General features: G+C 43.5%; 1 protein-coding gene across 1 annotated transcript in view; it reads left to right on the top strand.

The window, feature by feature from the left end:
• The first annotated feature begins 329 nt into the window (after positions 1-329).
• Positions 330-14,291, top strand: part of slc8a2b (solute carrier family 8 member 2b) — a 208,993-nt gene continuing 195,031 nt past the window's right edge. The window contains exon 1 of the mRNA XM_036131588.1: positions 330-556. The gene's annotated coding sequence lies outside the window, so the exon portion shown is untranslated. The remainder of the gene's footprint in view (positions 557-14,291) is intronic.

The following is a 14,291-nucleotide window of genomic DNA, read 5'->3' on the forward strand; positions in this document are numbered from 1 at the left end:
CCTGCTGATATCCACATTTAGATATTAAAGTGCCAGATGTCATAATAAGATGTTTAACATCTGGGAACAGAGGGGACTTGAGGAGGATGTGCGCTGCAGAGCATCTAGTCACTAAATCAGTCCCATTTCTCTCATGTCTTCTTTTTTCTTAGTATCTTTAATCTTCATTATTCATCCCATTCCTCATTCATCCTAATCTCTCCTTGTAATCTCTCTCCTTCCTTTCACTTTTCCCTTCTTTGCACCCTTTATTCCTCCATCACTCCCTTTTATTTATCCCCTCCCCCTACTCATTGCATTTCCTTCTTCTACTCCTCCTGACCTCCATCTCCTCTTAATCCGCCCCTCTCCTCTCTTGCCCATGCTCACGTCCCGACTCGGCATCCATCCGCGCCCCCGAGGCCAGCCGCGCTCCTCCTCACCCCGCCCGCCTGCGCGCTCTGATTGTGTGTGAGCGCTGGGAGCGAGTCGAGCAGCGGAGGACACTTTCTCCTCTTCCTCTCCTTCACTCCATCATGCTCTCTGCTTAGGCTGCGGACTGGCGCTAGAAGTGACGGTGAGTGCTTCCTCCTTTTTTGCGCATTTTTCGCCCGGTGCGTGCGCGTTTTGTGCTGTGCGCGCTTCTTCTGCGCTCTTGGCTCCTTGCGGGCATCCCTGGCTGCTGATTCTGGGCCATGTGGAGCTGCTCTGTGTGTGGGGGGGACGTGCCTCTTTGCAAGTGTTGCTGCTGCTGCTTTAAAGCCTGTAAACATCCCGTGTTGATCCGTGATTGATTACGCAGAAGCATTTTGTTGAAGGATTGTCATGAGAGACGCTGCGAGCGCATCCTCGTCCCGCCTTTCTCTCCAACTTTAAGGAGCGTGGGTGAAATATTTAAGGTGTGCAGCTGGGTTTTTGTTTTACTCACGTTAAGGTCCCTTTATCCGGAGCGGCTCCCGGTTTAATGAGCGTTCAGCTCCCAGGGGGAGTGGGCGCATGGAGCCGGGGAGCGCTGGGACACCGAGCGGTGTCCTAGGATCAAAAACAAACTCTGGTTTCTGCTCGGACAGCTTTCAGAGAGAGGAAAAAGCTCCGACTCTCTTATATAAAACGGGATTATTCTGAGAAAACTGTAAATAATACATTAAAATTTTTCTGGTTGTTTGAGCTGCTTCCTGGTTGTAGTAATTCTCAGATTTCATTGACGCGCCTCTTTGGATGGAAGGATCGGGCAGCAGGATCTGGTTGGGCTTTTTAGAGCAACAGAAATAAAAGATGCGCTTTGTTTAAGATTCAGGACAAATCATCCCATTTATCCGTATTTCCAGTCAGAAGTCCTCCTGATGTATGTTTCATTCACAGATCAGATTTGATTTTAAACGCTCTTCCTCTCATCCCCACCCGCTCATCGCAGAAACATGGAGCTGCGCGCACTTCTCCTCCGTCTGCTGCCTTGCAGAATGAAGCGCCCATAAAACTGGCACAGCATCAACATTCTCCTCAATTTTATTTCCACATTTCTGCATAATCTCAGCTGGTTTTACGCGAAATTTGAGCTCAAGAAAGCAGCTCTCCCTTTAACGTTGTTTGTTGCAGCCCATTGGTCGCATGGAGTTACACGTTAAAATGATCGCATTTAGCCTAAACAGCATCATTGAGGTGTGATTTGAAGAAGGGCAGGGCACTGTGGCATGTTATCTGTGGCTCTGCAGGCTTGGTGCAGGTCTGCAGGTCTGCAGAGAGGAGCATCCGGCATGAAGTGTGACTGTAGTTTCAATGAGGAGGCTGTGGCTGCAGCATGCAGAGGAGGGGGATCCTCCTCCTGTTTGCAGAAGCTGCAGCGGGGCTTCCCTGGGCTTTTCCTCTCTCAGTCTCTCCAGCTTTTCAGGGGCTTCCCTCCTCCTTTCTGCTCTCAGCTACACCATCAGATTTAGCAGTGATGGCGCATTTCTTGGTGCCAACGTAAAGATCGGAGTCAGTTGTTGTTTCATCTTCATGCAGCCTCAGCTCTATCAGCTCCTCTGTCCTTCCCACAACACAGCGATCAGAGTTTATCCTTTGCAGATTGAAGTTTGCCTTCACAACATGTTTATTGTTTTATGAGCCATGTCCAATTACTGCTCTACTTTATATACTGTCTGCTGGATTATTTATTACCTCCCCTGCTTCCCTCTCCACTGACTCTCCTCCATTATCTCCTATCTTCATCCTCTGCATTTGTTCTTTCATCTCGCTGCTGTAAAACAGTAACCCCCCCCCCCCCACCCCTCTGTTTTCAGCATCCTTCAACCTTTTTTTTTTTCTCTTTGGGGGTTTCTTTGCAGCGCTTTCATCGCTGCCACTCCTCACACTCCTAGATTTAAATAAAACACTTGGGAAAAGGCAAAGCCACATCCCCTTAAAGCCTTGTGGCTATGACCGAGCAAAGATTGGTTATGCAACACATTTAGTCCCCACATCCACTCAGAACATTTATCTACATCTTATCTTATGCTTGGCATGGAATATGAGCCACATAATGAAGAAACAAAGTATTTCTGTAACAGTGTGATGGAAATCTAACCGGACGCGCAGTAGGAGACTATCGCTATCGTGTTTAGGTTAGAAAGTGGAAGGAAAAATACACAAAGTTCTTTGCAAATGACAGTCAGAAGGCATCCATTTATATTCATCCAGGTCAGGTGGGAGAATGTGTCAGCAGAAAACCCCAAAATCTCCATAAATCTGTTATAATAATGGAAGAGTGGACAAACAGATCAGGGCTTGTTGTTAATTCAAGTGAGCGGGTTCTCCTCACTGCAAAAACAGAACTAAAAATAAGTAAAATTTTCTTGAAATTAGTGTATTTGTCTTTGATTTGAGCAGGTAAATAAGATTATCTGCCAATGGAAGGAGTTTTTTTTTTACCCCTAATTTAAGATAATTAGATATAATGCACTTGAAATAAGTTGATGGAGATGACTTTTTCCTATTTTAAGTGCAAAAATCTTATTCCATTGGCAGATTATCTTATTTACCTGCTCAAATAAAGGACAAATACTCTAATTTTAAGAAGATTTTAACTTATTTTAGTTCTGTTTTTGCAGTGCTTCTACTTGTTGCAGGAGGTAAGGTTGAGTTGGTTGTAGTTTGAAGCTCACTTTAAATGTCACTAAGTCTTCCTTCAGAGAAGCAGCAGATTCATCCAGTCTGAGAGTTTCCCCCTAAAATAACACGAAAAACAATATAACCAAAGTGGCAATCATCCTCAGTGTGTTTCTCCTGCTCAGTGTTTTGTCCTCCTCCTCCTCTGTCTCATCCTGATTGTCCTCCTGGGACATTTGCAGTGTCTTCCTGTCTTTTCAGTCACTTGTCTGCTGTAGCGCTGCCTCTCTGGCTCCTTCATTACAGAAAAGATTTGGGCTGCTTTCTCTCTGAGAGGAAGAGTGACGCGTGATTAGGCGGTTTTTGTGGATCTAACAAAAAAAACAAACAAAGTAGAAACACAAGCAGGTGGATCTTTTTCTGGTTTGGACCTCGTTGTTTCGTTTTTTAGGGGAAAATGTGACGGAAAGATGAACAGAAAGACTGCAGCTCAGAGGTTTTGTCATGATGGTTTACATTTAGATTCATGTTTTTCTTGTTGTTTATTTATGTGCTATATGTCTTGCCATATTTAGTTATTAGTTTTGCCAGTTGGGTCCTGCCATAAGGTTCTTGTCTTCATGTTTTAGATTTATTAAATGTGGCGTGCTCGTGGTGCAGTGCGACCCGTTTACAGAGACCTTAGTCCTCGATGCGGTCGACCTGGGTTTAAATCCGACCCATGGTCCTTTGCTGCATGTCTCTCTTCCTCTTCCTGTCAGCCTACTTTCATAAAAAGCGAGCCACTAGAGCTGCGTACCCCCCCCCCCCCCCAAAAAAAATAATAATAATTTGATAACTGTTTGTTTCTAGTTACTGGATGGTCTTACGTTTTGCCTTCTAGTTGTTTTCTTGCATTTATTTTACGTGGAGTCTTGTGCCTTCAGTCATATTATGTCCTTGTATATCTATTTTCTTTCAGTTTGTCAGCTTCCTTCTTATACTGCGTTCCATGAGTCCTCGGTGGTCGGACTTCTTGACCTCCAGGTTGTAAAATTTACCTGGAACGGCCCCTAAAGTCGGTATTAGGAGTCTGAAAGTCAGTGAAACAGGACGGTAACAGACTTCTGCATTCATGATGGCCGCTACTCACAGCAGCATCGAGGAAAACCTCAAACTTTGTCTGTTTTTAGCATCTCTCTATTATTTATGTAACATTTAGTCGGTCGTACAGGTGCTGCCTCTCAGCGCTCATCAGACGGGATGTTTCAGCTCCATTTATCTGCAGAAAATACCGCCTAGAACAGCGTTATAGTCATTGTTACTGTTTTAACAAACAGTGCGAGCATCCATGTTTTGTCCTACTGTCCAACAAGATGGAAACTGGATATGCAAAAAGGCAAAGACGACATAATCTGCGACTCGTTAGTCCCGACCGACTCAAAAGCAACGCACCCAATATAGCCCCAACTAATTAAACTTATTCAGTTCACCTGTTCCTCTTTTATTATAAAGTATTTTCGTGTTTTTGATTTATGGCAGTTGGCTTTAGGTGCATTGCACTGGATCAGTAACTAATATTCTATTTACAACACCTGCTCTTTTCAAGAATTTAATATAATCTACAAAAACATTATCTCCTGAAGACCTTTAACCTCTAATTTGACTTTATTTCTCAGTTCACCTGTCGCCTTATCATCAGACATGCTTGCCACCTGTTTCCCCTGCTATTTAAAATCCTGTTTTTCATTTACTCTCTGCTGGTTTATACTGTATACTATGCCAAGCCTGTTTGCTTTCATCAGTAAGTTTTTGCTTTTTTACTTTTCATTATATTATTTTACTCAGAAAGTTCCTCCTGCCTGCATTCGGGTCCTGCTCTTAAGAACCACTGGCCTGACAGGTTTAGTGATATCTGGGAGAAAACGGCCAGAGAACAAACGTCCCGCAGGCCGGCTAAATAAAACCCTGCAGGAGACGGTATGAGGAGGTTTTACAGGAACAAATAAAACACCAGAGAACATCTCAGACTGGATTAAAACGTATCTGGTATGATGACTGCATAGAAACATTGAAAGGTGGTTTCCTATCTACAGACTGGAATCTATTCTACGCGGAGCAAAATTTGGACACTGCCACACATGTTGACATTGTTATACCTACAAAAGAAACCGAGATCTACCCCAATAACAAGCCTTATATCACAAAGGAGGTTAAAGACTGCTTTAACCGGAAAAAAAACAAGCTTTTAAAATTAAAACCTTTACAAAATGAGCTAAATCAGAAGCTAAACAAAGCAAGAGAACATCATAAGAAGGCTATTGAGGACAATTTGATATCAATGAACTCAAAAGACGTGTGGAAATCGATGAAATTGTCTGTCAACATGAAACCTTCACAAAAATGGATCTATACTGTGGATGAACTGGCTAAAGTTTAATAATCGTGACATTTCTGCTGAAAATGACTCCATCCTTTGTGATGTGGTCCCACAGGAATGGGACAGACGGATTTTCATCATGTTACCGTCGATCAGGTATTCCAGACGGTATTTCTGCTTTCCTGTTAAGAACTTTTGCAGATGAATTAACACATGCTTGGAAACCAATTTTTCAAAGACCTGTTGATGCTCAAACTGTACTATCTTTGTGGAAGAAGGGTAATTATTATACCTGTTGCCAAAAAGCTCTGTCCACAGGAGAAACGAGACTTCAGACCTATCGCTTTAACATCTGTTGTGACGAAGTGTCTTAAAAAAATTGGTGGTAAATTATTTACAATCAGATGTGGGTCCACAACTAGATCTGTACCAATTTGCTTATAAATGTAAGAGAGGCACCAATGATGCGTGCAATAGCTTAATGCATCTAGTGGCTAAACACCTAGAAAACAACAAGGCTTATGCTGGACTGCTCTTTGATGATTTTAGTTCGGCTTTTAAAACTCTCCAGCCTCACGTTCTGTCTACAATGAAAAAAATGAATGTTAATCCATATTTTATCATTCTTTATTAGTCATTCCCAGTCAGGGTGAACAGGGGTGTGTCAGTTCACCTGTTCTGTTCACCTCATACATCAAGTGCTCTAGTTCTTATACACCAAACCACTGTATGTTGAAATGTTCAGATGACACAGCGATTCTCAGCCTCTAACTAGTTACAGACAGCAGATTAAAACCTTTGTTCAGTGATGTGAGGAACACTTTCTGACTCTTAAGGTCCAAAAAAACCCACAAGAACTGATCTTTAACCTGAATGCAGCTGGAGACCCCTCTCCAGTGGTCATCCATAATCAGTTAATTGGCCAGGTAGATTCCTACAAATATCTTGGATTACAAATTGACAATAAATCATCGTGGATTGCTCAGGTTGACTACGTTTTCTGCAGGTTGAGGCCGTTTGGTGTCAGTCAGAAAGTCCTGCTGCTCTTTTACCACGCTGTGATAGAGAGCATCATTAGGTACGTCGTTTCTGCCTGGTTTGGTAACCTGTCTGTCTCAAAACCCCCGTTTACACTACACTTTTTTTAATCGAGCCGAGCCGAGACCAGTCTGAGCTTGGATCAGTTCACCAAGCCGAGACGACCGTTTACACACCACACTATCCCGGTTCCTTGGTTGCTCCTCGCCTCCTAGTGGCGATCTGCGGTACTGCTGCTCTCTGGAATTGAAGGCGGGACCGAGCAAATCAAAACGGCGGCGCCCGTAACATTCAGGATGTTATGGTTAGACAGAGTCGGCTTTTGGGAAGTGGAAAAGAAACAAACGTCTAATAAGGATTTACAGACGCAGGAAACAACAACAGACACTGAGGTTCATCACGCTGCTAAGCAGAATCATCTCTGGAAACCGTGTGGCACGTTAAGGAAGCTAGTATTATTATGAATGTCTGAAATTTGTCTGAATGGAGTGTGAATCGGGACGTGCAGCCAGACACGCCGGAAAAACACGGACAGTCAGCTGACTGTAAGGGGATGATGCGGTCTGCTCATGCGCTCTTTATCAGAAAACCGGGATAAAAAAAACAAACAGTCTGAGACCTGCTCAGGAACTGGTCTGCAGTTAGCGCGATCTGGTTATGTTTAGCGCGGTCCGGTTCAGTCTGCTGACCGTTAACACACAAGAGTTATCTCAGTTACCGAGCTCGGACTGGTCTCGGCTCGGTTAAAAAAATGTCGTGTAAACGGGCCAAAAGACTCAAAGAGTTGTGAAGTTGATGGGAGTCAAGCAGCACGCCTCACTTCAGATCATCTTCAATGAAACAATAAGCAGACAGGCCCAGAAAACATTTATGTTCTTTATCCAGAGTATCGGCTTCTTCCTGCAGGAAAACGTCTCAGAGTTCCTGCCTGTAGACTGAATTCCTAAGAACTCATTTGTTCCGCTTTCCATTAAAGCAATAAGCAGCTTCAAACAGTAAATTGTGGAATAGGCAATGGTATCCAAGATTTTAAACTAAACGGACACGCTTCTTTTATATATTAATCTTTCTTATAATGGATTTATAATTTTTTTATTTTGTTATTGTGAATGTAATGCGACATGCTTCTTTTATGCATTTTCTTATAATGGAATTTTTTATAGTTTTTATGTGTGAATGTAATGTGACAGCCATGGTTTGGACTTTGCAGCAGCCAGAGACAAATGTCCTTTGGGACAATAAAGTTCATCATCATCATCATCATCATCATCATCATCATCCTTAACATGCAGTCCGGTTCTACTGAGTCCTGCTAATGACCCGGTTGTTTGATTCAGGCGTGTTAAAGCAGGACGCAGACCCTCACTGACTGGATACCAGACCTTTTGTTTAAAATCTTTTTGCTTAAAATCGACAAGCGTACATAAAATCACGACTCCGCTGTCAGACTGTGGCATTTTTTTTTTTTTTTTGCTGCTTTTATGATATTTTTTTTCTAGGTAAGCAAGCGATCGGCTCTGCATCAAGACCCCAGAGAGAATAAATTGAGTGATTCTGATCAGTAAATGTGTTCAGTTCACAACGACAAGTCAAAGAAACCTATTATAAGTCTGAAAAAGTATAAATTAAACAGTAATGTCGACATAATTTGAGTAAACGAGTCTATCCCATCTCATTAAAAAACGGTCTGATTACCACAGTAAGTTGAGTGAAGTGAGATTTTCACTTTCTGTCCAGCGCTTTGATACCAGTCATTAAGTTTGATCCACAGAGGAAGGCTGAGCTGTATTTTAGGATCAACTGATGAATTATTTATTATCCTGCTGCCACATGTTGGTACAGGCACTCACCTGAGACGGGCTGCAGCTCGTCTGTATCCACGTTACACAGGTTAGGAGGCCCTGTTGCTATGGTTTTTATTCAGTGTTAATTACCGCCTGGTTTTTGTGTCTGTGTCGCGGTTGTAGCGTCGTGTAACTCCTGCCGCGTGTCGTACCTGCAGTAAGAGCCTGTAACCATATCAACGCGCCGCTGCAACAGCTGCAGTCACACATGAGTTACGTAAAGTTCCTGCAGACCCTGCAGTGTCTGGCGCCGCCGGTGTCCCTCGGCGCTGTCGGGTTGCATCGGAGCTGACAGGCGGGAGGCAGCGCACAGGTGTGACTCAGAGCCAAAACACAGAACTTTAAATAACCAAACATGTCAGGATCCAAAACCCCACAATGCAGCAGGACCAGACAGCAGAGCTGAGGGTGAAAAAAAGGGTCCGACCAGAACCGGGGCCCGGTGGACCATCTGTTACTGCTTATGAGATGGACTGATTGGGTTTATGGAGCGTCTATAATTACAATCAAGTGCAAATTCTGCTGTTTTATTTTTGTCTCAGGATGACATTTGATGTGGTACTGCAAAAAATTATCACAGATCAAAATACTGAAAATAGAAAAAATGGAAATATTTCTTTATATCAGAGGAAATACTGAAATATCAGAACACAAGAAATTAAATTGGAGGTAGTCTTTCACCTTTTTATCTACTTTACGACCTGCTACCAGCAAACCATCCCCACAGCATTATGCTACCACCACCATGATAGACAGTTAGGGTTTAAAAGGTGCAAAGCCACTTTACTTTGACTTTTTTATTTATATGTCAGTAGCTCACTCTGGTTGCATACAAAGTTTTTATGAAAGATTATCATGTCCTGCTGGTGTATTATTATTGTTTTTGGTATTTTATGCTTTGTTTTTGCTCAGTTTCTTAGTAAATAAAATATTTCGTGTTTATTTTTAATACCAGAGGAAGCACGTACTGCACATGTGCAGCAGGGGCTAAAACAAGGAAGCGGCTAACGGCTATTAGCATCTCTGAGCAAAACAATGAAGAAAGGTCCACGATCCAGTGGAAAAAAAACACAAAAAAATATTATTCCAGGAGGGAAAAGCCTGGAATGTCTCTGGGAATCCAGTCTGAACGTTGTTCACTGAAGCAGACGCTAAACCTGCCGAGGCTCAGATGTGATGCAGAGTTGACTGACGTGAGTAAATGTTCTGATATGAGGTTCTTAAAGTTCCTGTAGATCGTTTTATTTGATTAATAACGTTGGTCTTCATCACGCTGAGCTGCTGCTTTACTGTGAGGCGTTGCAGAGAGTCAGGCTCAGTCTGGTATTATTTAATACTGATTTATTAATTAAGCAAACCGGCATTCTGCGGCATTCTGTGATACTGCCAGTAGATGGCGCCACATTTGTTTATATCTGTTAATGGCGCCCGGTGCTGGGGTTATTTTAATTCACAAAAAGGGCCATAAAACTCTATCAGGATGGAGGCTTGGTGTATATAACTTTATTTTATCATGATCAAACAGTTTTTGGTATTTTTTTTATAAGCATATTACGTAACTATTTAACTTTAGAGGACTCTTCTGAACTAGTTGCCCTTTTCTTGACCCTGGACCTGAACAAGCCCTGGATGGAGGGAAGGTCGGCCCTGATCATCTTCTAGGCTGACCCAGTCGTTACGTTCAGTCTGGGCCGGTCCTGTTCTGGTCACACTGAACAGCAGCTCCTGTAGATGCTGTAGCGCCTGAGTTGTTGCAGGAAGTCCAGTTTCTGCTGAGCCTCGTTATGAACGCTTGGTTCAGGTCCAACACAGCCACATGTTTCTAGATGGTTAGAGAAAGTGTGAGAAGATCCAAAGTAGCATCTACGTTGTGCTCCTAACGCCTGTTTTTCTGCACACCTGTGCGTCGTATGTCGTGTAATCCCTGAATCGTTACTTCTGCCGTACTTCTAACCCAGAAGAACCGGGCCAGCCCCTTCAGAGCTCACCTCCTGATCTGTGGCAGACAGGCAGGTGAGGACCCGCTGGAGGATGCTGCATCATTTATGAACGGGTAATGCTTGTGCCGGGAGAATAGGAGCGGCAACGACCGCCTGCCGAGAAGCAAGCGAGCGCTTCCTCTGCCGTCGTCTTCCTTTCAGACGCAGCGAACACACACCTGACCGGCAGAGAGACGTTTTCTGTGCTCAGCTCGTCGGCGGTGCACTCTGGCTGTAAATCTGAACGCCTCTCAGTTCCTTCTGTGCCATTATGTTACATAACCAGGAGAGTAACGCCAATTTTCTGCTGACGTTCCCGTCTTTTCGCACTTCTGGCCTCCAACCAGCTTCCTTCCTCCACTTTAAGCATTAAGCTGAACCATCCAGGTTCCACTATAATTTACTTTATTCTCACTGAAATAACGACATATAACATGCAGACTTCATCTCACATCTCGGTCACTTCACCCAATCTGACGTCACTGGACCTGGCAGAGCGATTCATCTGTCAATGTTCGTTTCATCAGATTCTCTATGAATTTGTGTAGAAACCGTAACTAAATGAATACAGTTGGGTGGATGAGTGGTTCTGCTGTGTTTTTTGGTTTTTCAAGACCCTCAGGTCCAGGGAAAAACGCTGGCCTGCCTGCATTATGACAGTAAATGATTCGGTCGGGCGCTCTGGATCAATCGGCTCCTTTACACACCGATCGTTGGTCTGCATGCGTACCAAATTATAATTTAAATCGGTTTATTCCTTCCGGGCTCCTCACCTGCTGCTTTAATGTTGTTTTATTTTCTAAGCACTGATTTAAAAATGATTGTCCCTTGTTTGTTTTTTTAAAACCGAGAACGAGAAACCTTTCATTACTCGAATATGATCATTAATGGAAAACGGCGGCAGTGCCTGTTTAAAGCCCAGCAAACACAATGAATTATTAGTGGATGAATCCTAATTTATTTGTTGGGAATTATTTATACGTTCAGATCCAATCCAGCCCAGGGTCACAAACCCTCCTCAGTATTTACGCCTGAAATATTTAAAACTGTAAATGAATCAGTTCACACTCTGAGCTCAAAGACGCTCAGCAACAAGTGGCTTTCCTGCAGATCCTGTCCTGATTTGATTTGCGGTGTTTCCGCTGATCATTCATGCAGATTTGCTTTGATAGATTTAGTCTCTGAAGGCTTGTTTGTGCTCCGAGTTCTCTGGGGTTTGTCTTCAGGGCTATAAGTATCAGATTTAGCTGCAGGTCCTTTCCTTCTGCTGCAAACTCGTCTCTTCTGTTTCCCTCCTTTATTCAGCTTCATTCATTCGATCTTGTTTCCTTCTCATTGCATTCAGTCTGTCGTTCATTATCTGCTTTATTCTCATTTTTAACTCCGTTTTCCACTTGTCATCCTCTGATCTCTCATCCCCTCCTTTATTGAAGCTCTTTTTGGCTCAGTTGTAATTTTCTGCCTCTCTGTAACGCTGCAGTAATAACTTCATCTCCCCGCCTGTCGGTGCCGCCTGTCGGTGCCGCCTGTCACGCCGTGATCCGAGGCGCTGCAGCGGTGTTGCAGGAACCTGTGCTGGTTTTGTGTGGACAGGTTCATGCTGGATCAGCTCCCATCAGGCCGTCGGTCTGAAGAACTGAGACTTTTGATCTCTAGGGTTCACAATCTGTCAATTAAAAAAATGTCCCTTTGAGTTTTTTGGTCCTTGCTCTGGAAATATGGACTAAAATATAAAAAAGTTTTATTTTCTTCAACCTTTAAGATCAACCCAGTGAGTTTCAGGGCTGTGATAAAAAAAAGCTCTGTCACCTCTGGATGTGTGGAGGTCCAACAGCAGGACTTTTATAGACCTCAGTACTCCAGCTGAAGATTAAAGCAATAAAAGAGTGACCAAGGAAGGTGCTGCAATGCCATTAAGACTCTTAAACACGAGCAATGAAAGTTTAAAACGTATCCTGGTATGGACAGAAACCAGTTTATGGCGTTTCCTCTTCCTGTTGTTGCATTTTGTTCCGTAGCCTAAAGAGGAGAACATTTCACCACAGATTAAATAAGGCATGTAGGTGGAAAGCTTGACCTCAGTAAAGTGCATTAATTGGAAAAAAGCCTTAATTGACAGCTTACCTGTTTATCACATTAAGGTGTTTAGTGAACTGGTGACAACAGGAGTCTGAGGACAGCGTTGATAAGATGCTAAAAGCGCCCTGAGAGGTCCAAGCAGGACAGAGCTGCAGAAAACTGAAACTCTGGGATGAACGCTGTAAAAAAGGATTTCTGCTGGGATTCACCTTCAGGTTCCTCCTCCTGCTCCTCCTGTGCTCCTGGTACTGGTGTCTCAGTGGGCTTTTCAGAGTCCAACCGTATGATCACTGCAAACTGCAATATTAATGTGGCATACACTGATTATGTAATGATAAAAAAAAAACACACATTTTATGTAGAACGCAGCTTTAAAAAGGTCTTTTTATCTTCATTGATGGTACTATGGTGTCAGATCACACATGCTCATTTTGCTGCAGCTTTTCACGCCATTTCAAATTCTATTCAGTTTATTTAGAAAGCGCTAATTCATGTCATGTCATCTTAAGGCTCTTTACAAAGTCAAATTCAGTCAAACCCTCCAGTCAGGTTGGTTAAAAAGTTAAAAAGTGTGTGAGGAAACCAGCAGGTTGCATTGATGCAACACGGAGCCACAGTGGACAGTCGTCTGCATTGTTGATGGCTTTGCAGCAATCCCTCATACTGAGCATGCATGAAGCGACAGTGGAGAGGAAAACTCCCCTTCAACAGGGAGGAGAACCTCCAGCAGAACCAGAACCAGGCTCAGTGTGAACGCTCATCTGCCTCCACCCACTGGGGGTTGAATGTGTTTTCGTGTTTTAGTCTTGAATGAAAATGTGCATCTTGACCTAAACGAGGCTTCAGCATCACCTGTTGGACCTGAGTGGTTGCTGCTGGAAAGCAGAAGAAGCCTCCAGCAGATAATCTCTGTTTAAAAAAAAACATAACTAAAAACAACGCGTTTTACCATCCCTCACTGCAAAAACAGAACTAGAAATAAGTAAAATGCTCTTAAAATTAGTGTATTGGCCTTGATTTGAGCAGCTAAATAAGATAATTTGCCAATGGAATAAGATTTTTGCACTTAAAATAGGAACAACTCATCTCAATCATCTTATTTCAAGTGCATTTTATCTAATTATCTTATTTTAGGGGTCAAAATACTCATTCCATTGGCAGATAATCTTATTTACCTGTTCAAATCAAGGATAAATACACTAACTTTAGGAACATTTTACTTATTTTTAGATCTGTTTTTGCAGTGCTGCAGAGGTTAGTGTTAAATAAACTCAAATTATCCCGTTATTCTGATAGAGCTTCATCCGTAGAGAGCATCTGAACCTCCCACTCATCACCATCCTGCCTGTGTGACAATCAAAAGCCGCCTCGTCACTCCCCAAGCTGCTCTGCTCCACCGCTTGGTCTCAGCTTTTGATTGGCAGGAAGTAGATGTTTCCACTCGCGCGTGTCCGCTGTCCTCCCTGCGGATCATCAGGAGACGAGGAGACTTCCCAACGGTCCGTGAAGACATTCAGGACCGTGGAGCCTCGTTGTTTTTCTGAAGCAGGTTATTTATTTATTTATTTTTTTGTTGCTCTGGGACGTTGGCAGGATTCTCAGGTACTCAGAGATGTGAGGACGCACATGAAGCGTCCACCGTCAACAGATTGCTGTGGTCCGTTTGAACTCAGCGCCGGCTTCAGGCCCTCAGACATCACACACGCCCCACAGATGCACCCCACCGCTCCACCCACTCACAGCCGTTGGGCTGCGTCCAGGAGCTGCGCCGCCACCTGTCCTCTCATTGGCTGCTGTCCCCACGTCCCTGTGAGCGTCTTAAATCTCCGTCCATCACACCGTCCACTTTCTGTTTCCCTTCCCCACGCTTCAGTTCACACTCCCAGAGACCTGCAGCTTTTAATTATCCAAACCAAGAGACCCCCCCCC

Source organism: Fundulus heteroclitus, unplaced genomic scaffold (genome assembly GCF_011125445.2).
Source record: "Fundulus heteroclitus isolate FHET01 unplaced genomic scaffold, MU-UCD_Fhet_4.1 scaffold_44, whole genome shotgun sequence".
Lineage (NCBI taxonomy): Eukaryota > Metazoa > Chordata > Actinopteri > Cyprinodontiformes > Fundulidae > Fundulus > Fundulus heteroclitus.